This window comes from Columba livia, chromosome 2, assembly GCF_036013475.1.
Source record: "Columba livia isolate bColLiv1 breed racing homer chromosome 2, bColLiv1.pat.W.v2, whole genome shotgun sequence".
Lineage (NCBI taxonomy): Eukaryota > Metazoa > Chordata > Aves > Columbiformes > Columbidae > Columba > Columba livia.
This window is the reverse complement of record NC_088603.1, coordinates 65,128,839-65,156,412: the sequence shown is the minus strand read 5'-3', so window position 1 is coordinate 65,156,412 and position 27,574 is coordinate 65,128,839. Positions and strand designations below refer to the sequence as shown.

Below are 27,574 nucleotides of genomic sequence, written 5' to 3'. Positions count from 1 at the left end.
GTCTGAAACCCATTGGCAATTGATTTTAACCACAAATTTTACAGTTGCAGCTGTATATTATTAGATGAGTGTTAGCTTCAGAAGTGCCTGAAGCTCTGTTTGGGCTCAAGGATTTCCTACTTTTGGTTCCCTCTTGTGGATTTCCTCATTTGCAGCTCCATAAATGAGTCATTAGCAGTATTTAAAAATTTGATCTTAACACCAGACCCTGATGTGACTTTTTCTCAATCTACATAGCCATTGTTGAAGTTTTCTAATATTATCTTTTCTGCCACTCCAGTTTATCTTGTTTCTATTAAAGTCAGTAATGTCATCCTAGTTGGTGGTCAGGTGGCTACTCACTTATTTGGAGCTAAAAGATAGGCCAAATATATGATAATGTGCAAATATTTTCATTGCTTTGAAAATAAATGAGGGAAGGAAAGAAGCACACACATGCACACACAAGCACATGTATATGTATATATCCATACATGCCCACACATGTACAAAGTAAATCACAAGGTTACACGTTCTGTAACTAACAGTGCAGCTTTCTTCAGACTACAGTACTTGGGTACAATCTTAGAAAAGAACTGACTTCCCATTCAGTGAAGTTGACTTCACTGAAAAAGTGCTTCTCTCTTTCAGAAATGAAATTCTAAACAGCTGGTGTCTTTACTTAATCTTTTCTGATTTTATTTTCAAATAACAGCACCAGGAATTGTCATTTGGTATGATAAGACACATTGCTGATGAGACACAAGCAAGTACTACCAGACACAAGGAAACCAACTTTCCAGAACAGGAACACAGTGTAAACACCCTGTCCCATTTCCTGTTAGCTTAACTAACTATTATGTTTTTATTTACCTACTCTAATATTTTTGGCCATCTCATTTCTGAATTCTATGAAATCTTTCTTCTCTACCATCTCCTAGGGTGTTTCTCTTTGCAGAAATTACATTCCTTGCCACTTTAAATCCTATATCAATTTAGCTAGACTGAGACTTCCTGGAGACTTTAATAATGCTGGGAAGTCCTTGAATAGGTATGTATTAGTGGTGATTTGTTTGTTTGTTTGTGGTTTGGTTTTTATTTTGTTGTTGTTGTTGTTTTTGGTGTTTTTTTGTTTGTTTGTGGGGTTTTTGTGGGTTTTTTTTGTGTGTGTGTGTGTGTTGTTTTTTTTTTTGTTTGTTTGTTTGTTTGTTTGTTTTAAATATTAGTGTAAAAGATAGTGCTGAAACATTTTTCTTCAGGACCTCGTTACCAAGCAGGCTAGAACTGTAGAATATGTAAATATGTATGTTACTTAAGAACAAACTTTCCAATGTTGTTAAAACAATTAGATTAATATAGAACAACTGTAACATAGATGTGTTGAATGGCATTGATTCAAAAATGCCGTGCCAGACCTTAGGTGGTTATAAATAATATTCCCTATTCCCTTTTATACACACACATATAAAGAAAAAAAAATAGAAGCAGTTCCAATCATTGGAGGATTTGGTTAAACAGCACAGACATATGCTACTGTACTTAGGGTGTTCAAAACTCTAAGGAAATATAAAACATTTTGTAGTCTTGGGAACATTTTCTGAAAAAAGAACAAATTACTTCAAATTGAGAGTATAGCATTTGTCTGTTTTCGTCTTATTTTCTAGACATTTTATTTTTAGAAGTCCCTGCTTCCCTTTTAACCTAACTCTGCTGTCTCTAGCTAAATATAATACTTATGCAAGAAATGACTGTCCTGCTATCTGAAGTCCCTATGCAACAAGTTCAGTATAAATATTTCTCTTGCTGTGCTTTAAGAGCTGTAAAACCTGGCTGATGAGACCATGAGCCAATCTTTAACTAGAATACATTTTCCCTCTGGGCGTAGTTGCTTACTGGTAGCTGCTAACAAATCGCTAAAAAGATGCATGTGGCTGCATCTATGTGAATCTGAAACAGGAAACTTCTCAAAACAGGCTCAGGCGCTGGTGACACTTTACCCTGTGTACCATTCATGGTATATCTAACAAATAGGCAGAAGCAAATAGAAAACAGTCTGTGTAGGTTATTTTAATTAATGTTGTTTTTAATGGAGCATTGCACTTGGTGGAGGAATTACTTGTGTTAAAATGTGCTTGATGGTTGTGATCAATATTTGTAGGTATTGTCTCAAATGATATTGCTCACATGCTTAAGCAGAGCCTGGGTTTGGGCCTCTTAAGAAAAAAATATTGTTTGGAATTGCAAAGAAAGTTTTAAGTATGGGTGTTGATTGGGATGTGTCCTCCATGTCTTGATACCTGTTCTTGTGGCACTGAAGTCAACAGCACCATGAGAGCAGAAGTACAATGTTTTATCACAGTAGCATAGTATCATAGAGCAAGACTAATACTGTGAAAGACCCATCCCCTGTTACTTCTTATAAATCCTAAACAGTATATGAGTATAGGGGGTCTAGCTGTGTAAATGATATTTATAATTGAGATAAATTGGTGAATTGATACATTCTGTTAAATATCAGGAATGTATAACAAAGTAAACAAAATCAAAATCTAAATGTACATTCATTACTTTTTGACTAATGCTGAGTTAATAGAAAGTGTAATAGAATAGGAAAACTAGATGGTGCCTTGTGGGAGAAAAACATTACCTAAAGAATTATGCTTGAACTCTGATTTTTATAAGTTGTTAAACTTTGCAATATCTAGGGAATTAAATAGAGGCCTCTTAACAATTGCGGTAAAACACATCTATTAGAAAAACTCTTCAGCTGAAGATTTTAAGAGAAAAATAAAATTGGAAGAGAATGGAACCAAAACTGTTTTAAATACATGAGCTGGATCATGCAATGGAAAACTGTGTAAAAATGGGGTCCTATTCTTATTGCTACATATCACTCCAAACATGTGCTTTTTCCATTTCTGAGATTTGTGTAATAAAATATTAATGGGGAATGAAGTGACTCTTCGGGGAAGGGGAGGACGTTCCACAAAAGAACTAACTTTACAATGCTGTGAGAGCTAGGGAGAAGTTTTGCCCCTGACTTCACACGAGTAGGTCATAGACAAAGCCTCTCTGCGGGCTTCTGAGTTCAGGAATCTTTTGCACGAAGCAAACTACAAGATCATGAACCTCCACTAGGAAAGTGAGGAATGAAGTCTGCTGAGCTTTATACACATCGAGAGAGGCATACACTCTTCTGCTTCTAGACCCTGTAACAATATATACCAATATAATTTGTATCTTAGTACTGTAACCCCTTGGTCTTTTATCTGCCTCAGTGATTCCAGCCATGGATTTGGAAGTAGCTTCTGTTGTCAGTGTTCTTCATGCAATTGCTAGTATTTAGTGAAGGTACTCACTGCAGAACACCAGAAAGCTTCGAGCTGTATGAACTTTCTCTGACTGCAGCCTACACCTCCACAGTGAGGTACCTGCCCATGAACACTTATGTCTTGGAGCACTCTGAAAAAGAAAAAATTCCACATTCCTCTGGAATGCCATGTTTTTATTTGGGGATTAGAGGTCTGTTTTTATTTTGGAGGAATGCAAATATCTTTATTGAGATCGGTTTAATCAGAAGATGGTACTAGACACTTTCAGGTTTTACTGACTGCATGTTGCTATGAATGCTCTCTGCTGTTATTAAAATAAAAAGAAAAAGTCAAGAGAGTTCCCACAGGAAAGAAGATGTAAATTAGCAAACGTGAACCACTAGACCAGATTATACAAATTTACCATATTTTGGAATTCCTAATATGTTCCTAAAAGATAAAAAGTCTATGGAGATAACTCTAGTTCTAGTCAGTTGCTCATAATTGTCTCGTTATCATAATACTCCCTACAGGACCCTACAATAGTCATAACCTACACTTTCTGTAATACAAAACTTGCATCCTTCGAAGGATGCTTTCTGTGTAGAGGTGGCACTATATCTAGTCCTTCACTTAGTGCATTACAGCACTGGAGGATGCTCCCAGACCTGCAGCATAATGTGAAAAACTTTGAAGTCTGAAGATGCTATTATCAAACTTTTAAATAGGAAAAGACATTCAGTGTTCTTAAATACCTGAATTATGTGTTCTCATTATAGAAAGTAGGTATATGAATTGTACTTAACTCAGTGATTATTGTTTCAAAGGTATTATTTCTTCAGTAATGGTGCCCTAAAAGTAATTTCTTAGGCTGGTTTTAACAACAGTAGATATAAATAGTAATCTAATTATACTTAGGAGAGATTTATAGCTCCGATTACTATTGCTTTAAAATTTCAAAGGGACTGACATGAGCAATCAACACATCCCATACTGTGAATTCATCTTCCTATTGTAAAAATTACCTGTCAATTACTTGTCTGCAGAATGATATGCCATGCTGCACATATTATTTCAGAAATTAATGATACATGTGCATAATGTATGCATTTTGTTCAATGCTAGGGTATAAAACCTCAATGCTATCTAATAAGAGAGCTTAGATTTCCAGTACTGTAGTTGTTTCTTTTGTTTTGTTTCTTCAGATTTTTGTTTTGTTTTGCTTTGCTTTGCTTTGTTTTGTTTTGTTTTTTGGTCTCTTTCTGCATTTGCATTTGGCAACCAACTTGGTATGGTGTCCCTATATGACAAGCACAAACACAACACACAGACTAAAAGCACATGATCACGTGATTGACATTATATACAAGTATATTTACTTGGAAATAACAGACCTGAAGATGTTGCACTATGTATATATGATGATGACTTTTATTTACATAACTCAGACTTCTCACATGGAATTCTAGTCTTACTGGTTGCACTTGTTCTACCAAATAAAACAGGGAAAGTACATGGGCTTAAGCATGGGGTTACTGTTCTCCATACTGTGTAATTTTTAGCATGACACCCTTGGTACGTTTTTTATTCAAGTTGGAGAACATCTGCTGAGTCAATGCCTGAACACAAGCTGGGGACCCAGGTCATTTCCTAATAGATAGTTTCAATGCAGCCAGTCTGTTTGGGGGGTGAGGAGAAGAATTTAGCCATGTAGGTCTAGGCAGTGATGTTGCTTGCTCTCAGCTAAAGAACAGTGCCTCACTCATTTTTTTTGGTAGCATAGACACAGGTGCACACATAATTTTTGGGAATTAATGAGGATGGTCACAGGAAAAGGGATTTGTTCGTAGAGTTCTGCCCCTCCTCCTCTGCATTTGCTGAAAGAGTAGAAAGTAAACAGAAAAACCAACCAACCAAACAAACAAAAAAAGAGGACAGAATAGTCAAACGCAGGAAACGAGAAATCCAAAGTAGGAAAAACAAACAACAAAACATCAAAAAGACAAAACAAAACAAACAAACAAACATACAAAAAACACCAAAAATCCCGGACAAAACAACCAATCAAAGAAACTCAAAATATTGAAGACTGGTGTGTTAATTCAGATCTGATGCATCCTGATTCTTGATTAAGACAAAAGCAGTCTGCAAACATTGTATGTTTGTCCTAATGCACCTGCATGAGAGGCCTATAAAAGATAGAGACAGCCTTGATTCTAACATTTCCTTTTCCTAAGTATTTGACTTTGCAAATTTAGCAATACTTACTGAGAATTCTTTGTACACATGTATAATTTCTCAGTGTTTGGAAAATGAGACCAACGGTCTTCCAGAATGGTTAATCATAACAGTTTAGGTGAACTGATCAGATTTCTGCTGCTTGAGTCAAGGAATAATCGATTGTAAGTTGTTGTCTTGTGTGAATGATCATGACTAGGAGAGCATAAGATATATTGATAATATCATTTGTAATGGTCAAACAAAGTGAGATACTGTGCTTTACTTCAGACTCTGCAGGACGACATTCTCTGCTGGGCATAAACTTTTCTTCCTGTTCACTTTCCAGCTTGATCCCTTTTCCCCTTTCTCTTTCTCCTCTAAACTGTTTCTGTCATGTCTCCATTTCATTGCCAGACCTCTTCTCCAACCTCGAGGTTTCTTAGCTCATGAGAGTAATTTTCTCCATCTTTTGCTTCCACTCTCTCAGTTCATAATATATTTGCCTAGATGTATCTATGCCTGTTTTTCTTGTGCCCCACTCCCCTGGTTTTACTATTCAGTTTTTCCTCTTATCCTTCCTGCATTAGAATGAGATGGTTTCCTGCCTTATACTGCTAGCAGGGGGATTACTGGGAGGAGGGGAGAGACAGGTTCTTGGTCACGGTTCCAGCCATTACCGTGAAATTCTGTCTCTGCCAGCCACAGCAGCCTCGGGCTGGAGAGTATCCGTTCGGGTTGCACATGTGCAGCCCGGCGAGCCTGGGGAGCTCTGAGGGAATGGAACATACTCCCTCACCCTCGGTGGGAGGCACGTGTGCAGCCAGGGAAGCGGTCGCTACTGGGAACAGTGAGAGCCTCAAGCACATTTAATGCAGAGAAGATCTTCAGGGACTTTGAGCTGAGAGAATCTAAAGTTTTCTAATGACCGTGTGTAAGCTGGGGTTTTGCTTCTATCCCCATCCCCAGGCTTGTATCTTTGTTGAAGGAACAAATAGAGGCCATATTACTATTCCACTTACTTACTTACTTTCCTTTTAAAGAAAAACATATCCCCAGGATTTTTTACTATTGCAAATAATTGTCTTAATTCCTGGAAGCAGCTAAATATTTTTAGGGTAAATTCCCGTTCCCTCCTTCCTGCAAGTAATATGGCTGGCCTTTGCTGCATTCCATTTGGTGAAAACTTTATTTCCTGGCCTCTTCACACCATCTCATAAACTTTTAAAGGGATTTAATTAAGTAACTTTGTTCTTGTAATAAAATTACCTAACTTCCTTCATGTCCTCCCTTCTAACTTCAGTGTGCTCTCAGATTTCTAGTATGCTGCCACTCTTTGGGCTGCGTGGTCATGAGTAGAGGTGATGTATTGGTATGATTAAGTGAAAAGCACAGAGTTGATTAGCTTTTCATTGGGCAGCCACCCAGAGCACTGAAACTTTAGAGTGGGAATGCAATACTGAGGAAAACTTTGCCTAGATATTCCAAAATGGAGAAAAGGAGCTGCCAATTGTAAATGAAAACCATTTGGTATGCATACTGGGGATAATTGTCTCCTTCATTCACCAGGTTCAGATAGTCTGCATTGCTTGGATGTTTATTTTGTATCATATTCTGCTTCCACCATTAAACTATTATTAAGTCTCATCGAGTATGCTTGTTGAATAGTCTTACCCACTTGGGTGGAACAAATCTTCAAATCAATAGCTCTTCATATATTATAATACTATAATCATACAAAGATCTGTTTCTCTCTTCAAGTCAGTTTTATAATCCTGTCATTTTGCTGAATTCAGTGCTACATGTAGATGTAAATGAGACAAGAACCATGCCAACTGCCCTTCCAACAAAAAAACCTCTTCACATTTACTTTTATACCTCTCTAAACTAGCTGTACTTTGGGAGAAAAAGGTGGACAAGAATACTAGCATTAAAGCACTCCTGGATTGTAACCACCTGATGTACTCCAACCCTTTATACTACTGAGGCTCAGTGGAGGGAAATCTTTGTTAGATGTTTTTAAAGTTAAATTTCAGGTAGTTAAGGACACCTAATTCACACAAGAATGTGTAATAAACACAGGCTTGTACATGTACACACTCATGTACACATGCTCACACAGAAAGTTATGTGAGTGCACACACACTCAGTCAAAGACTCAGGAGAAGTTGCCTGTCTGGCAGTTTCTATCTTAGCTTCCTCTGAGAATCGTAGAGGAGCTCTTCTGACAAAACATGCAGAAGACAATTCTGTTCTCATAGAGACACAACAGCAGAAAGACTGTAAGATCTTTCTTGTTTATCCCAAATGCCAAGGAAGAATCTTATAGTGTTTTCACCCTTATTTCTCTAACACCTTTTTTTTTTTTTTTTAACTCCCTAGTATTAGAAACATTTTCCTAATGTTTATTTTACTTCTTCGCAACTGGAGTTTAAACCTATTATTTTTGTCCTAGCCCTGGTGAATAAAGAGAACAGCTATTTCTTTTGTGGCAGTCTTTACCATATTATAAGACAATTATGCTTCTTCATAGAACCCTCTTCTCTAGGCTGAAGAATCCCATTTTTTTCTTTACAGTGCATGTTGTTCTCCTCTGGACATTCAGTGGCTGCCTTCCTGATAAAAGAGTGCTCCTACAGCTAACACAATGCCCAATTGTGGGGCAGAAAAAGTGAGAGGATTCCTTAGCGTGATAAGCTCCTGTTTTTACATCTATAACTGGTGTATGGTATATTTCTGAAACAGCATGACTTCAGCTGACTCACATGCAGTTCGGAATCCCCCAGATCCTTTTCTGCAAAGCTTTTGGTCAACTGGATTTCCCCCTATTATATTTAGAGAGTTGTTAATTCTAAGTGCAGGAGTTTTCACTGCTCCTTTCTGACCTCATCTGTGTTTCAGAGTATTGCTCCAGTGTACAAAGATCTTCTTAATTCTGGTCTTCTCAGAAGTCCCTGTTACTCACCCTGTTTGATGCTGTTTCAAAGGTCATGAAGGTATTATTTACTCCATTTGTTAATGAAACTATATAATACCATCGACCTCAGGAGGTTATAATTAATAAATATGTCCTGTTTGACTGTGAATGCTGGTAACCACATTTCAAATACAGCTTTCAGGCAACTGCGAGCCCATCTCAGACTAATTTCACCTAAACTGTATTCTCTAGTGTACTTGAAGTTTAGTAACAGATTGACAAAGGTCTTAACATAGGTGAGATCTGTGGCTTTCCACAAGCAGTTCTGGAGACAGTGTCTGTTGCCTGTCACAGTCTGTCAGACCTTATTGATCTGTTTGTCACCGAATGCACTGGATGCATTACAGAAGACTTTCATTATTGATATACTTCAGTAGCCTTATTTCCAAAACTGGAAAAATATACAAATCCGTGCCTGCTAATAGAACCAATTTTGAGATCCCAGTATTTAAATGCTTGTGATGTTTCACGTTAGGAGTACTGTTGGGCATTGAGAATGCTTTTGTTGGCATTCTTTCAGCAACAATAAATTGACACACACCTAGATTTCAAATCATTACTGGATGTGGTTCAGTCATTCATGCAGTACCAGCATGGTAGAGAGGTCTGATTCTTGCTGTCTTTTCAAGAATTCTTGAGGTGATTGGAGATGTAAATATGTCAGAGTGTCACATGGGGAACTCTTGCTGGTGTCATATTGGGAATTCTCAGGGAAGGGCCTTTTATGTGATAAGTCAATGAAGAAGACTTCAGTTAGAGTGTGCTAAAATAGTTGAAAACACATCACTAGACAGGGAGAGAAAGAGTTTTCTGGCCATTCTAAATGTGTCCTTTTTTCTCTTTGTAGAATTTAAAAACTTAAGATACTTAGAGGGGCCTATGAAAGTACAAAATGTAAGCACTAGATAATTGCAGAACAGTGTTATTTTTTTACATTATGACACTTGGGGTTCACTAGTTTTGTTTATATCAAAGTTCATTGCCAAATTATGTTCTTGTAAAAAACATTCTTGTATGCAGATATTAATGATTGCAGATGGCAGTGAAACTCCTTTGGTTTCAATTTCTTATGAGCTACAAATGACAAAAGAATGAGACTGATTGCTTTTTTTAATTTTTTTTAAAGTGCACACTTTTGCAGCTGGGCTTATGAAATATAGGCCTTTTGTACTTAAATATACAAGTAATACCTGACACCTTATTCTACAGATAACAGAAACCTCTTGTTTGTAGTTTTGGCTCATTTACTGCCAATTGGGAAGTCTAGTTCAGAAGACTAAAACCTCGATTTGGTGAAGTTCTATAATTTGTGCATCATTTAAAGTCTGCAAATAGGTCAATTTTCCCCAGTGGGGTTATTTGTATTTTTAATGTATGTGTGCCTTCGTGTACTTTGCTGGAGTGATGTATTGTTCTTCTTAAATGAGCAAAGATGTGATGGAAACTAGCCATTTTGTTTGTAAAACAGATATTTTATTGTAGAAGTATTTTCATATTCTTGATCACTTTGAAGTTTATTTATGTCTCCACTGACAAAGGGCCAGTTCTTTTTGACAAAATGTGCTCTGGAGGGTGGCAATGGGATAATTTCAAGTCCTTAGTTTTCTGATGCTCAAATTCTTTGTGTCGGTGCATAGCCCTTTATTGGTTAGTTCTGTAGAGGTGTAATCTCTACTGGGGAGGCTTAGTTTTCACATGCTTTACTGTATGTCCTCACTTTGCAACTTACTGTACACTGAGCCCATCACATGGCCAGTGGAAGAGTTTGTTTACATTTGTTGGTTCCTGGGACTGAATTTCAGTCTGACTCAAAAACGCTTTGTCTAGGGACTTTGAGTAATGGTTATTTTTTCTTTATGCTTGGCACAATGTTAAATTCCATTCTTGACTGCTGGCTCAGTATTTTTGAAGAGCAACAGAGCAAGCACCAGGCAGAAATTTTGGATGAACTAGAGATCTAGGATGCAAGGTTTAGTAGTATACTTTCTGCTGTTCATAAGATAAACGTGTGCATATGGATGTTGTCATTATTTTAAATATCCTTGCAATAAGCAGGGACATCTTCAACTAGATCAGGTTGCTCAGAGCCCTGTCCAGCCTGGCCTTGAATGTTTCCAGGGATGGGACTTCTATCATCACTCTGGGCAACCTGTGCCAGTGTTTCACCACTCTCTTTGTAGGAAATTTCTTCCTTATATCTAGCCTAAATCTATCCTCTTTTAGTTTAAAACCGTTACCTCTTGTCCTATCGCAACAAACCCTACTAAAAAGTTTGTTCCCATCTCTCTTAAGCCCTCTTTAAGTAGTGAAAGGCTGCAATAAGGTCTCACTGGAGCCTTTTCTTCTCCAGGCTGAACAACCCCAACTCTCTCAGCCTGTCCTCATAAAAGAGTTCCAGCCCCCTGACCATTCTTGTGGCCCTCCCCTGGACTCAGTCCAACACATCCATGTCCTTCTTATGTTGGAGGCCCCAGAGCTGAATGCAGGGCTCCAGGTGGGGTCTCACCAGAGCAGAGGGGCAGAATCACCTCCCTTGACCTGCTGGCCATGGTTCTTTTGATGCAGCCCAGGATATGGTTGCTTTTCTGGGCTGCACGTGCACATTGCTGGCTCATGTCATCTTTCATCCACCAGTACCCCCAAGTCCTTCTCCGCAGGGCTGCTCTCAATCCCTTCATCCCCCAGCCTGTATTGACAGCTAGGCTTGCCCTGACTCAGGTGCAAGACCTTGCACTTGTTGGACCTTATGAGGTTTACATAGGTTCATTTCTTGAGCTTCTAGAATGATTTAGTTTCTTCTCATCCCCAAAATAAAATATCTCAGAAAAACAACAACAACACACCAAAAAAAACCACATCAAATACCAAACAATATATTTTTTTAGAATGAACCATTTTTCTATAATAAAGAGTGATGACTACAGGCTTCCTAGTGATAGATGAATATTCTTCATCTTACTGGAAGCACTGGATACAGTGAACAGCTGAAACCTGTTCTAGGGAATTCACTGGCATCCTTGGTCAATTTTTATTTTGAAATTCAGTCAGTCATTAAAGGCTCCTTGGCATTCTTGTTTTATGTTATTTCTAAATAGAAATTCTTGCCTTGTTACAGCCTTTCACCTTCTATTCCAAAACTGTTTAAAGATGGAAGGTGTTGCCACTCCTAGTGGTACAACACTGTCTTTTGCACTGCTGTTCCATTCACCTAAGAACCCCAAGCTGCCAGTAGTGTCAAAATGCCCTCAAATATAGCAAGAACACGGTGAAGTTTCTGTTTTCTTGTTGTTTTCATCTGAAAAATAGAAGACTTGTCCTCATTTGGATTTCTGAAATAATTTAATTTCATGTTTGGAACCAAAATTATTAACCCAAAGTTATACAAGTGGAAGAGGAGAGTTTACAGATCATGGAAGGAGGGGCTGGCCACTTGTGAAGAATATAAGGCTGTTTTCATAGGGTGTAGGGAGGCAACTAGGAAAGCTAAGGCCTCCTTAGAATTAAACCTGGCAAGAGGCATCAAGGACAACAGAAAGAGCTTTTTCAAATATGAGGCAGATAAAACTAACACCATAGGCAATGTAGGCCCACTGATGTACGAGGTGGGCACCCTGGTGACAGAAGATACAGAGAAGGCAGAGTTACTGAATGCTTTCTTTGTTTCTGTCTACTCTGTGGAAGCTGTCCTGAGGAGCCCTATACCACTGAGGCCCCAGAGGAAGTCAGGACAATGGATGAGTTTGCCTTGGTTGATGAGGACTGGCTTAGGGAGCAATTAGGCAATCTGGACATCCATAAATCCGTGGGTCCGGATGGGATGCATCCGCAGGTGCTAAGGGAGCTGGCTGAGGTCATTCCTGGACCACTCTCCATCATGTTTGCCAAGTCTTGGGAAATGGGAGAGGTGCCTGAGGACTGGAAGAAAGCAAATGTCACTCCAGTCTTCAAAAAGGGCAAGAAGAAGGACCTGGGTAATTATAGACCAGTCAGCCTCACCTCTGTCCCTGGGAAAGTGATGGAACAGCTTATCCTTGATGCCATCTCAAGGCATATCAAGCATAAGAGGGTCATTAGGGGCAGTGGGCAGTCAACATGGCTTCACCAAGGGGAAGTCGTGCTTGACCAACCTCATTGACTTTTATGAGGACATGACGAGGTGGATGGATGATGGCAGAGTGGTGGATGTGGTCTACCTTGACTTCAGTAAGGCATTTGACACAGTCTCCCACAGCATCCTTACAACTAAACTGAGGGAGTGCAGTCTGGATGATCGCGTAGTGAGGTGGACTGCAAACTGGCTGAAGGAAAGAAGTCAGAGAGTTGTGGTCAATGGGGCAGAGTCTAGTTGGAGGCCTGTATCTAGCAGAGTGTCTCAAGAGTCAGTACTGGGGCCTGTATTATTCAATATATTCATCAATGATTTGGACGAGGGAATAGAGTGTCCCATCAGCAAGTTTGCTGATGACACCGAGCTGGGAGGAGTGACTGACATGCCAGAAGGCTGTGCTGCCATCCAGTGAGACCTGGACAGGCTGGAGAGTTGGGCAGGGAAAAAATTAATGAAATATAACAAGAGAAAGTGTAGAGTATTGCATCTGGTTAGGAACAACTCCAGGTTCCAGTATAAGTTGGGGAATGACCTTTTAGAGAGCAGTGTAGGGAAAAGGGACCTGGGGGTCCTGGTGGACAGCAGGATGACCATGAACCAGCACTGTGCCCTTGTGGCCAGGAAGGCCAATGGCATCCTGGGGTGTATTAGAAGGGGGGTGGTTAGTAGATCGAGAGAGGTCCTCCTTCCCCTCTGCTCTGCCCTGGTGAGACCGCATCTGGAATATTGTGTCCAGTTCTGGGCCCCTCAGTTCAAGAAGGACAGGGAACTGCTGGAGAGAGTCCAGCACAGGGCAACAAAGATGATCAAGGGACTGGAGCATCTCCTGTATGAGGAAAGGCTGAGGGAGCTGGGTCTCTTTAGCTTAGAGAAAAGGAGACTGAGGGGTGACCTTATTAATGTTTACAAATATATAAAAGGTGAGTGTCACGGGGGTGGAGCCAGGCTCTTCTCGGTGGCAAACAATGATAGGACAAGGGGTAATGGGTTCAAACTGGAACACAGGAGGTTCCACTTAAATATGAGAAGAAACTTCTTCTCATTAAGGGTAACAGAACACTGGAACAGGCTGCCCAGAGGGGTTGTGGAGTCTCCTTCTCTGGAGACATTCATATCCCGCCTGGACATGTTCCTGTGTAGCCTCATCTAGGTGTTCCTGCTCTGGCAGGGGGATTGGACTAGATGATCTTTTGAGGTCCCTTCCAACCCCTAACATTGTAGGATTCTGTGATTCTCTGAAGAAGGCAAGCTGAAAGGTCTGCTCCAAATGCTTATCAGGTGCACTACAAACCCACGTGGTATTAAACTAAGGACTGGTCCTTTTGGCAGTGTTGAACCATGTATATGGAAGAGTAATTAGGTTCATGAGATCAGATAAAGTCTGAAATAAAAGCTGTGAACTGCATACAGAGTAGAGCTGTCAGCAGTGGCTGGTTCAATCAATTACATATTCTGTCATATCACTTGCTAGCATAGATATAGCTGATGACCAATGCTTTCTTGTTCTTAGAAGCTCTTCTTTTATTGATTAAATCACAATATTACCCTGATGCCGCTGAGAACCAATAAGGTTCTAATAGCCACCATGTTTTCCTAGCTAATAGCCAAGTACAACATACTTTAGAAAGTCAAGATGATTTGAGACTGCTCTCATGTACCTAAAATGCTTCCAACAAGGATCACACAAGCCATAAAATGTGAGTTAGCGTTAGCCACTCTCAGTTACATCTATTAAACTTTTAGGTGTTCAAATCAACATTGTCAAGATTATATCAGAAAATCTTCTTTAATCTTGTATTCTTGTCATTTCCTTTGGTCTCACTTGACTGATCTCTTTGAGGATTCTTCTTGAAGTTTTTCAACAGTTCATTATTCATTGGGTCAGATAGGCTTCTTCAAACTGGAGAGATCCTGCTTCCAGAACAGACATTGCATACAATCATTTTTAAGTGGTGCAGTAGTGGTCTTTCGTGTGCTGAAAATTAAACATCGTTTTATAAGACACTGCTATAAATGCTTTGCCCTGTTTTAGTCATGAAAGATGGTGTGCTTTCTACATTTTAGTTATAATTAAGATGACTGTTACATGTCTGGACTAGGTAATACACAGGACAGAACTGGAGCTTATAAATTTGTGATAGAGCTCACACTGTGCTGGGGCTTAGGTGGGAGGATGTGTAACTAAAGTAGAACAGTCATACAGCTTTCAAAGAAGAAGGAACTGGCTGCCCTACTTATGACCCTTCCCTGTTGGCTGGGTGAGAAGGAAAAGTAACTTATAAAGTCTACGTTCTTAACTTCAAAGTAGAAAGGAACTAGGAAAATGGTAGAAGAAGGAAAAAGAAACAGGAATTTAATGGAGCACCCAAATATATTCAAAGTGCTGATCCCTGCCTTTGGGAAATTGTTTTACTGCTTTGGTTAGCTGTACCATGAGGTTGTTTTTATATATTCCCCCAAGACATTAAAGCTCTTAAAAATTCTTGGCAAAATTCCAGTTATTCTCCAGAAATCTTTTCCACTCTGCCTCTAGGATTTCAGCATGGGATTTACTGTCAGATTTTTAGGGCCTGATTCATAACAAATTTTCTCATCTCTTACATCAGACATGTTAAGAATTTACACAGAGGGAGAAAGTGGATATATGTAGGGTAGCAGCAGGAGACAGACATTTCTCAACTTTGTTCAGAGAAGCAAGGGAGAGGGGAATTTTGACAAGAAATTATTTCTCTAATGACTTCATGCATTGACTACTGTTCTGCTCAATACCTTTGCTAGTCCTCACTGCACATTGAGTGTGCAGTGCCTTAATTGCCTTGTTAAAGAAGAGAGGAATCTCTCCGTAGCTGAAAAGCATGAAGTTTTGCACAAATCCAAAACATAGCCCCATGAGCTACTATGAAGAAAATTAACTCTATCCCAGCCAAAACCAGCACATTCTCCACCCCTCCACTTCCCATCGGTGCCCAAAGTTGGGCATGAAGGGTTCAAGATAATGGCAGGTTTGATTGGAATGTACTAGATTGAATTTACAGCTGTTATTGCTGTTTAGCTATTAATTGGCAGGCTACTGTGCTTGCCATGGGACTTACTTGCTTTACTGTATATTAGAGTCTAGTGCTCATCAGCGGCTGCTTTTTGCTTTCACTGCTTGCTGGACTGCGGTACTGCTTATCATCTTGCTCTGCTGTGCCTGAGAACATTCTGATAACAGTGATGGCGATGTGCCTGGGCTGGCAGATGGCCATGGCATTGCTGCTGTTTCTGTGCTGCTGTACTGATCACACTGGGACTCCAGTGTGAACTTGAGTCAAAGGGACTGCATCCTGTGGACGAGTCCACATGGGACCAGGACACTCTGAAGTGTCTGTGGCCATGGATAAGTCCACACCAGAGTAGGTATATCTCAAAGTGTCTGTGGCTGTTGTTATGTCTGTGCCACAGTAGGTATACTCCTGAAGGGACTGTGGCCCGAGGGTAAGCCCACGCTGGAGATGGTACACCTCAAAGCATCTGTGGCTGTAGATAAGTCTGTGCTGCAGCAGTACCTTGAAGTACCAGTGACTGTGCATGAGATTGTGCTGAAGCACCTCAAAGCATGTGGCCATGGACAAGACCATGACAGAGCAAGTACACCCCTGAAGGGACTGCAGCCATGGGTAACGCCATGTTGGAGCAGTTTTACTTCTGAAGGGACTGTGGCTGCGGGAAAGGTCACAGCAGCGCAAGTATCTCTCTGAAGACATCGTGGCCCATGGATAAAGTCATGATGGAACAGGTGCACCTCAAAGTGATCATGGCTGTAGATAAGTCTATGCCACAGCAGGTACATCCTTGAAGAGATCATGGCTCATAGATGACGCTTCACTTGGAGCAGGTACAACCCTAAGGAACAGCAGTCTGTGAATAAGTCCCAGCCGGAGCAGGTGTGAGGGGAGGAGTTCACTGCAATGTTAAACTTGATGTTCTGATACAAAGGGACCAGGGGTAGAAATTGGTAATGGAAATACCTTTACATTGTTGTAACCCAGGATCTGAGTTGCATGTTACAGGAGTTACTATAGCAGAAACCACCTGAACCAATGGAGGACAAGCCTTAGAAGAAGCAGTGCAAGTGCAGCAGTGACCCAACCTGAGCTGGCTTTGGTGCCTAGTAACTCCATTCAACACACCACCCCTCCGATCATGAGTGACCACAATAACAGGTGGAGCCCAAAGTCATGGACTAAATGAACTCAATGGACATTTGTGGACATTTATGGATGGACATTTCACAGGAATGGTCCACAGACCAAGCGAATGACACCTGTGTGTTATATTGAAAGATGGGAAGGAGGGAGGTGGTTACTGAGGTTGTGTTGGATATCGTGGGCCTGACACAAATGGTATGGAATAAGGGGTGGAGAACATACTAGTTTTGACTGGAATAGAGTTAATTTTTTTCATAGTAGCTAGTATGGACCAATGTTTTGGATTTGTGCTGAAACAGTGTTGATAATACAGAGATGCTTTCATTATTGCTGAGCAGTGCTTTCACAGAGTCAAGGCCTTTTCCGCTTCTCATTATGCCCTACCAGCGAGTAGGCTGGGGGTGCACACGAAGCTGGCAGGGGATGCAGCTGACCCCAACTGACCAAAGTGATATTCCGTACCGGATGACTTCATGCTCAGAATATAAAAAAACTGGGAGAAGGAAGTGGTGGGACATTCAGAATGATGGTGTTTGTCTTTGCAAGTAACCATCATATGTGATAGAGTCCAGCTTTCCTGGAGATGGCGAAACACCTGCCTGATGATGGGAAGTAGTAAATGAATTCCTTGTTTTGCTTTGCTTGCATGCATGGCTTTGCTTTAACTATTAAACTGCCTTTATCTCAACCCACAAGTTTTCTCTCCCCAATCCTGCTGTGGGGGGAATAAGCAAGCAGCTGCATGGTACTTAGTTGCTGTCTGGGGTTAAACCATGACAGCATCTCATACTGTACTAAAGATATTTGATACCTTAGTACTGTAATTATTTGCCTTTCCTGCTTGAAGGCTCACTAAACCTTTTTCTTACATAACTCAATAATTATGTGCTTTAAACCTCACATCAAGTTCTGACATGGGTAGTCTGAACTTGCAGTTAAACATCTGTCCTGGAAAGCCATCAGTCTCCCTCTCAGGTGTCTCAGCTTTAGGTTCATCTGTCTTGTCAGAGTTCAAAGGAGCACCATGCTGTTTTTTTAGCCTCTTGCTCTTGCCTTACTTAAAACCCATCTCTTGTCATCCTACTTGGATTCTTGTATCTTTGATAGATGCCCCTGATATTGTCAGCATACTTTTTTTTCTACTGTATTTCCCAAAATAGATGAGAAAAAGAAACCTGGAGGTATTAATTATATATATATTTCCAAGCTAGCTGTCTCTGTGACTCCAGACTACAGAATTTAATGAATGTTGACAGAAATGTATAATAAAGCTTAAGTGAACATTTTGCACCCTTTTTATTTTTGGTTATGTGTAACTTAACTTTTTTTTTCTTTCCCAGTGGCTGCTTTTATATCCTGTATGAAGCATACAGATAGACACAGTGAACTGGGAATAAAAGAGGTGTGATAGCTTATGGAATCCATCTACCCAAACAAAATCTTTATTCTTTCCTATGTGAAAGCATGTCTCTGCATGTAAAGCCAAGCAAGATTGAAAAAATGAAGAAGTGAAAACTAGGATTTTATATTAGAGTGTAAGCTCATTCTTTGAGAACATAGAACAATGGCCCAGCTTTGGGTAAGTCATTCTTACAACTTCATCATTCCTTGTTTTCTAGGGTCTTTTATAGCTACCTGGTGAAGTATCTTCCCAGTTTTCTTTGATGTGCATAGAAAAAATTCTAAGATAGGGCATAAGTTTAATCATCACTATCCTTAATAGACAGTGGTTGTGTGCTGTTTATTTTACAAGCAGAGAAGTTATACAGATCTGTCTCCACACTCTGTTCCCATGTCCACACCTACAAAAAATTTGCTGCCTTATTTTGACCAGGAAATGTCAATTAGTGGTTTGGGGCTGGCAGTTCATTTGAGTTGTCAGTAAATTACAGACCACTAGTATACCACCACACAGATCCTTGCAATCCCCATCACAAACCACACACCCCACCACACCAAGCACGTAGAAATTAGGGGATAGGTGAGGAGTCACTGTTAGTGTTGAAGTTAACCAACATGCATCAAACTTCTAGAGCCAAAAAAAAAAAAAAAAGTCAGTTGCTCTTTCAGAGGTATCTACTATGGTTTGAGTTGCCCTGAAGTTTCCTAGCTAGCTCCCAGCCAGGTTGTTGCACATTTCTTTCAAGTGTGGTGTAATATTTGCTATCCCTATTCATTTGTCTTAGACACCTTAGGACATCTTAAATGTTCTGGGTACTGTATGCCATGTGTGGACAAGTGAAACAGGTCCTTAGTGTACAAATTTCTGAAAATATGTGTCGCGGTTGAGACGGACAAACAACATGGACCAAGTTCTTTCAGGATGAAAGTAGTAGATGCCATTTGTTGCTACAAGTGCATTTTTATACAATTCTACCAGTTCATGTGTCTTTTCACTATTGGTTACAAGTTACAGCACTAACATCTCATTGGTTAATTTTTCTATCATCCATGTTATTCTTCTATCCCCTTCTCTCTCACGGGTACATCTCTCCTCTCTCCGGATACTCCTTTACTCCCATCCTTCTCAAGGGTAAATCTTAATATCTCAAGGCTGATCTCTACTCTCATATTTTCTGTCAAGGATTCCACAGACCCGCTGCAGTTTCCCACAAATATGAGAAATAATTTATTTAATGTATTACAGACCCTATATTATATATTAATATTTAAGATATATCACTGTATAGGCTTTCAAAGCCTTCTGGGAGTCAGTATGCTTTGTAGCCAGCTCTGGATTGAAACATGTAAATGCGTCAGGTGGCATCCGAGTCATACTATCATGTGAGACTTTCCCATGGGGCTGACAGATGAGATGTGAGACCTACAAGAGACCTACAAGAGATCCCCTCCAACACACATATGTTTTCTGGATTGGTAGTAGGGTGCTGTTGGGCATCTTAAATGACACTGTGTTTGGGCAGCTGGATCCCACTGCACAGCTTAACCTCAGGAGAATTCAGATCCCCAAGCTGGGAGTCATTCAGAGGAACACAACTGTGGCTGTGTAGTTCAAAGGATGGTATATTGCGAGTATTATCTCATGCCCCTGGATTGGCCTTCATTCCTGCACCCTCAAGGAAATGCTCTGTCTCTCTGGATTTCCAGGAAATTGTCCTGATAAGGATGCAGGAAGGAACTTCTGGTTCACCAGCTCTTGTCCCCTGCTCACCTCAGGGCAAAGTGTCATGCAATCCTTTTCCAAAGCTGTGGTTTCCTTTTCATGGACCAGAAGAAGCATTCCCCATCACTCTCCCCACTGCCCCATTCAGCTGTGGCCCACTCTTTATCTTCCCACTCCACTCAGCTTCCTGGACTCCTGCCCCAATGCATTTCCCCCCCTGCCCCAGGTCTCTTTAGCAGCTGAAGTCAGAAGAAGGTCATCTCACAGTGTAAATGTTTACACAATAAACTTTGCTCTTTCTATACTTAAAGATAACTCTCCACGTTTTTAACCTCCTGGTGAACCTCACAATAGTACTAAGAAGTCTGTCTTCTCAATGAGGCCTAGAAAAAAAAGAGGGATATGTAGGTCAGGCTGTTTTAGAGATCCTGTGAGCTGAGGCAAACAACTACCTCAGGCATCAGTGTGAGACAGACCATTTTCCAATTCTCCTGCGCTAGCAAATCTGATTATTTGCGTCATGAGGTTTGTGGTATTTGGTGCCTTTGTTAAAGTTTTTCCTCCTGGAGTCCTATGATGTTGCTTTACATTGAAAAATAAATTAGCTTCTCAGTCTTCATTACAGTATAGGAAAGCTGGAAGATATGAAACTCAGAAGTTCATAAGTTATGAACTTCAGAAGTTTCAAAAGGAGATTGAAGATGCAACCTAATTGTTAGTATTTTGTGAAGGGCAGAGAAGAGATGGAGAAGATAGAGTTAATATTTTTGGAACTGAAAAGGTATCTCTTCTTCTCATTCTTTTCTATAAGCTTTTTTTTTTTTTCTTTTAATAGAAATAGCCATTATGTATTTTCAAACACTTGTATGTTCCATTTGCTGGCCTTCTATTTTCCTGTCTGTGAAATTGTCTTGTTTTGGGGTTTTTTTCTTTTGTTTTGTTTTTGCTTTGCACATCGCAGCAAAGAATATTTTCAAGGTGAGATGTGAAAACAGATAATGCGTAAGTGCTGTCGGCGTTGACAGGAAGTCTCCTATATGTGAAGGGCAGCATAAGATAAAACTGTTGTTTTTTCAGTTTCCAAACAAGTGACTGATGGAGGCTGGTATTTCATACAGAAGGGAAATAGAAGCTGACATGATTTTAAAACAAAGATGGGGGATTTTATGCTCAAGAGGGAAAGCTGTTTTAAGCACTCTGAGCACTCAGCTATTTACCGACTGGGTCATGTGAGAGGGAAAGCTCAAGAAGAGAAAAGGAGGAGACCAGGTTCCCCTCCAGAAAAGTAATCTAAGTTAAAAACAATCAAAAATTGCTATCAGAACAGAGTAGCCAGTTGGTCTGTTTTTGCATTGGGAGGCAAGCTTGTGAACAGCAACCCGTGCAATGGACCTTAGGTGGTGGGGAGAGGACTTGGGGGAGAAGCAGAGGACATGCAGGGCGGTCTGCCTGTTGGTCCATCACTCTACAAAAGCACAGTTGTCTGTTGACTGTGTAGATAAGATTGGGATTTGTGCTTCCAAGTCTGTCTGTTCAGCACTTCCCATGAACAAGGTTTTCATGCAGAAACAGGTGAAGAAAAGACAAAGACCATGCACATGTGTATTTTCTTATGGGTAAAGCTATTTTGAGTTAGTTGGTTTTGTGGGTAAGCAGGATATCCAAGCTAGTTTTCTATGATTTATAGTGGGATTTTTATATAAAAAGCCACACTATTTCTGTGAAGTATTATACATTTCCTTTAGGGAAGGCTAAATCAGCCATATTAATTCATCTAAATTCAGGTTTCTGTGATAAATGAGGGAAATATGTTTCAGATAGTCAAAGGAAATCTGTCCAGCAGTGTTACAATAGTCAAATGGACAAAGGAAAAAAAAAAGAATTGGTTTAATCTGAATAATAATCTGTCATAGCAGTATAATATAGTGGGAAACAAGGAAAACAAATGTGTTTATTTTGAGAAGTTACTATAAATAACCAGTAGACCTAGAAATATTTATCTAAAGAGGACACTGAAAGAAGTTGTATGAAAACATATGCATAACAGTAAATCAAAGGCTTTGAACCAAAAAAGAGGAGCTGTGGTAAAGCCCCAGGGAATTGTTACCCTGCTCTTCTCTCACTGGTTTTTTGGTCCATATGGTTTTATACTAAGGCACCACTGCTGCATGTGCTAATGTGAAACCTAAAAGAAAATTTGAAGCTCCTATTTGTGAACATACGACAGGACAGTAAGAAACACCACTATAAAGCTACTACTATATATCTGTTGTTAACTACTGACATAAAAAAGCCTAATTTTTTGTTGTTATCAAATTTAAGTTTGTTTTGTTACATGTGGAAACATGTAATTGTCAGGAAACTGATACAGTTGATACATTGGTGTGTATGAAATCTTACTGAAGGTAATTTTCCCTCCTTTCTCACCTCTTTTGTCCAGCTAAACAAATGAATAGGATGAAAGTGAAGTTTGTTAAATGGAGCTTTTATTGTCTGCGCTTATCTCCAAAATACAATTTTACCATAGTTATTTTTTCCATATCCTCTCTGTTGCAACTACAGTTAACAATGACACATTCAGGTTATGAATCTACAGTGGTTTGCCACTTCTTCAGCAGCAGACTTTGGTAAAAACTGTGGTGTTTACAAGACTTACAATGACACCAGGGATTTGGACATACTAACCAGAGGCAGATAGAGTTTCTTAGACCACTTGGAATTTAATTTAAAATAACAAACAGAAACATTTGGCATTTTTAACAGGTTGAATTTAGCAGAGTGTGTTTGGAAGGAACTTCCATCAGCATAAAAGAATAACCTCTGCAGTCTTCCTAATATGATTTTGCTATGGCACATTGACAATCCACCACCGTATACTGAGTAATACATTAAAAGCAGAGCTGGAACACTGGAAAAAAATATGGTGCTCGGCATTTGTTACAGTGCCCCTGGCACCACTTTGGGCTCTGAGGGCTTCATTCTCATTGGAATTTCCCTTGGCTGCCAGGTGTCTCTGTGCTGCAATCCTGTGATGGATATTATGAGTTCACTAGTGGAGATATTGGGCTAATATGGTTGTATAACACAAGGATGGTTGGTTATACTAATCCTTGGCTGATAAGGTGCCTTAAAATTGTTTTATTCTAGTTCTTTGCACTTTTTTTTTTTTAGCTAAAGTTTCCTGGATATTAGGAAAAAAATCTTCATGGAAAGGATTGTGAAGTGGTGTAACGGGCTGCCTAGGGAAGTGGCGGAGTCACCATCCTTGGAAGCATTTAAAAGATGAGGTTCTTAGGGACATGGTTTAGTGCTGGAGTTAGGTTATGTTTGGACTCAACGATCTTACACATCTCTTCCAGCCAAAATGATCCGATGATTCTATGAAGGTGTAAGGCGCTAGTTCCTGCATGTGCTATAGCCTATCAGAAAAGGAAGCCCACCTGTTCTTTCACCTGTGGACACCAGGTATGCTTCTACAAGCACTCTAGAATAAACTGGCCTTAATATACTTCCATGGAAGTGCAGGTTATATCAATTTCTCCTGTTTCTATCCCTTCCTTTTTATTAGTATTTCTCAAAGAAAAAGTATAAAACCATATTGACAGATCTCTTTGTCTTTCCTGGAATTATTCAGGTGCAGGATATCAGGACCTATTGTGAGGCTGTTCAACTGCTGGATACCACATGACCAGTTGAAGTATATTGGGTTGTACAATGGGAGTGTTCATACACATGAAGTCAAGCATAGAGTTTGCTCGAATGTACTGAAATGACAAAATACAGGAGATGAATGAGATTTATGCCTTTTATGTGATATGACATGCTTGTATGCTCCTGCTACCTGTATGTAAATACTTGATACAAAACAGTGAATTGCTGCTTTTTGGTCACTGTGATAGTAGAGAGCACACAGAGCTCTCACGAGAGAGATTGCCAGGCAGTGCATCAAAGGCTAGTTGGATAATTTTGGCATGCACGATTTGGCCTGAAAATTAAGTGCTCCTGCTGTAAAATGTAGTGGAGAACTGCAAGATTTAAAACCAGGAGATTTCTAGGTAAAGCCTGAAACTGGAACTTAAACAAGAGCAAGAGAGTAAGTTCTAGAACTCAGGAGCTAGAGCAAGACGAGAGGTACAGTTTCTTAGTGTTGCTTCTGGAAACAATATTTATTCTGAATTAAAACCCAGTCTCTTGGTTATGAATTTTTTTCAAGCAGGAATGGCTGATATATGTATAAATCCTAAAGATGGTGAATATCTTAAATGGACAGTCTGGAAGTTAACTGTTTATGAGAGCCGCAAAGCCAAATTTATCCTCCTAAGTTTTTCAAACTTCAGAAATTTTGTTGTTGCACTTTGAAATTTTAAATTCCTCTGCAAGCTATTAAAAAAAAAAAAAAAGCATCTAGGATGTTGCCTCAGTTCTAAGTCCCCACTCTGAATGAGGTAGATCTGGCATTTACAATGGGGTGTTCCAGATAACTTCTCTGGGCAAGGTGTGAATAGCTGTTCTCACTGTGTACAATGGTCCCCTTCACTTTGAGCAGATGCTTTCTACATAGCTTAAAATGTGTGGTCCGTTCCCACAGAAAGTTTTGGTTCTGATGAATACAAATTACCCCCCCTCCAAAAGTAATCAAGGAACAAAAAAATCACAAAAAACAACAACAACAAAAAAACCACACCAGAAATCATTTCCTGAGACTTTTCTCAACTACCTCTGTGAGGTAGTTTTAATTTCAACACACCCCAAACTATTTTTAATTTATGCCACCCAAGAAGAGGCACAAGAGGAAGAAGATAGGAATGGCTCTGTGTTATGCATGTTAATAGGTAGAATGTCCTAGGATTAAATGTGGAGTCTGAACAATGTGAGTATGGAGCAGTGATATAAAAGGCTGATTGATATGTGCTGTATATTGATGCCATTAAAATTAGCCATAAGTAAAAGAGTTAGGAACCTAGAGAAGTTAGGGAAGGTTTGTGTTTGCTGCCTGAGAATGTGAGAACTTCCCACACAAATTGAACACGATGCAATAATATGCCTGTTACCTCTACATGTTTAGATTTTGTCCTGTTTCATTTCTAGGGGTAAAGCTGGTGTTTTCTTTCTGAATGCCCAAATATTTTGAGAAGAATGAAGATTAATTGCAGAAAAATGTTTTTGGAAAGAGACATTGTGGCTGAAATTCCACTCCCTTGGCCTAATGCAGTTTCTTTGCATGGCTAACATTCAGTTTAGTAGGGAGGTGAGATGTCTCATAAGCGTGTCCATCTGTTCAAACCATGATTGTGAGTACTTGTTTGGTGGTTGGTAGGTTCTTATATATCCTCTGGCTCCCCACAGACCTATTGCTGTTGGAGCTTTCTATGGACCCAGAGGGTGCTGGGATCTTTGCTGCAGCTGTGTCCCAGTAATCAGTGAACTGGCCTTCACCACCACTGCAGAGGGAGAAGTGAAAGTCCCTCACAGTTGTCATAGCTGTGCATGATGAAAGTCCATCACAGTTGGCATAGCTGTGCATGATGTTTGAAAAGTGTTAGTGTTACCAAGTCTTACGGTTTCTTAGCTCAAATACACTTGGAAAAAAAAAAAAAGGTCTGTACCCTTGGTGTTTGTGAAGGAAAGCTTCAAAAACATGACCTGAACTCACCCTGCATTGAAAGGCAAATAAACCACACAAACGAGTTTATTTATTTTTCAGTAACTCATGTTACAACTAATCTCATGATGTTTTGTGGCTTGACTCATGATTTTCAAAAGCTTGAGGTTGGCAATAGTGAGTAATACATAGAATGTCACATACAAAGTAAAACCATCTTGATTTTTTTCTTTTTTTTTTTTAATTCAAGGGTTGTATAATGCCAAAACCAGATTCCAGATTCTGATGTGGGCTCTCGTCTACTGCCATAGGAACTGTGTTTGGCAATCCAGACCTCTGTCTTTGGTAAGAAGAGCTTGAACCTCAACAACTACATACTATCCTTAAGTAAACAGTTCTGTAAGCCATGCAACTAGTGAGCTTTGTTGCTTTACAGATTTTTGTCCATCATCTTTGAGGACATCTTCTGTATCATCTTTAAGGCTTCTCTCCTCTTTCAGGTCTAACAGAAACTGCCTAATAATTTGAAAACACTTGGGAGACATGTTGGCTGTATATGCACCTAATTTCATCTGGAAATTAGACTAAAAAGAAAAGCTTCTCTATGCAATATATGTGAAGTTGTCAAAACCAGGCAAAGGAAAAAGTCTCTTGAGGTCTGTTTCAACAATAGTTTGTATCTCTTTTCCCTTTTGTGTTGCTGCTTTTGCATGGGTATTTTATATGGGAAAATGGGTAGACGAATACATTCTGAAAGGAATTCTGAAGTATTTAAAAATCACTCATTTTCCAGATCACCTATTACAATTTAATTAAATCCACAGCTCACTTTTTGTAGCACAGAGAAAAGCTTTCAGCATACAACAATGATGAAAGAGCAAATTAATTGTCTTAGCAGCCATTATGATTCACTTAATAGTACTCATTTTGATTTTCTGCAAAAGGAGGCATTAACACTACATTATTATCACTGCTAGAGGATTCTCAATTTGGACATACAGAGGTGTAGAACATTGCTGTATTGCCACTGGTTATTGCAGTGTGCTGTCACGTAAAATTTCCAAAATATTTACCCCGTGGGAGCATAGCACCTTTTGTGAATTCGCATCTGTGCAGCCAGAGAAGGGCTGGTTATCTCATGCTGCATGCAGGGAGCATAATTGTCTCTTGGCCTATTTGCAGGGATTAATCCCCAGCCTGTGTCCATAACTGGTGAGATAATTAACTCTTTAATTATTGATTCACACGTGTGCCATGCACACATACAATAATCTCTTTCATGTTTTCTTCTATCCATTGCCACAGATTGGAGCTGGTTTTAGCTAGCTGGTGTCTTTCCCAACCATTCAAGAGAATGGACTCTGAATACTGAGATGTCTGTGCCCTGTGTGCCCTACTGATGTAAAAATCAGCTTCTCTTTTGCTTCTATCAGTAAACATGGAATATTAGGTTGGTGAAAATGGCTGATTATGCAAAATTTTATTACAGTTACAAAGCAAAGAAAAAAATATAACATACCATTGGTGAAGTCCTTTGTTCAACCAAAATGTGACATTGAAAAAAATATGTTCATGTTTTTGTTATTAAATATTTGGAGATTTCTGCATTTTTGCTACTAACAATAAAATTCTCCTGTATTTTTTATTTTTAAAAATCTAACTAAGCTCTAATGCTAATTAATGTTATCAGAAGACATTGCAGGATTATTCTGGTGTCTTTTTATCTCTGCATGACAAGTACCTTCAAATATCCTCAGTTTTCCCATTAACAGTTGGATGTCATTTGAAAACTGAGTAATAATAGTAACTATTCTCAACAGAACTGTTGGAAGACCTCCCTCTGGAGGCTGCTATACAATAAAATATGCATTCCACATTTCAGCTGTAGAAGTATACATGGATAGAATTTTTTTTCTATAGTAATTGAAAAGCTAGGGATTTGCAGGCAAAGAGCTACAGGATGTGTTCTCAGCTTGGAGAGGTTGCAGAGGTTGGTCAGAGGTCAGTTTTCATGGACCTTTACTTACTAATTCCCTAGTGTATCCATAAGAAATTCATCTTATATA

At 39.6% G+C, this 27,574-nt stretch overlaps 1 long non-coding RNA gene across 1 annotated transcript in view; it reads left to right on the top strand.

Moving 5' to 3' along the window:
- Positions 1-23,588: 23,588 nt before the first annotated feature.
- Positions 23,589-27,574, top strand: part of LOC110361243 (uncharacterized) — a 51,829-nt gene continuing 47,843 nt past the window's right edge. Inside the window, exons 1-4 of the long non-coding RNA XR_010470933.1 lie at positions 23,589-25,154; positions 25,759-25,853; positions 26,009-26,164; positions 26,814-26,958. This is a non-coding gene — a long non-coding RNA (uncharacterized LOC110361243). The remainder of the gene's footprint in view (positions 25,155-25,758; positions 25,854-26,008; positions 26,165-26,813; positions 26,959-27,574) is intronic.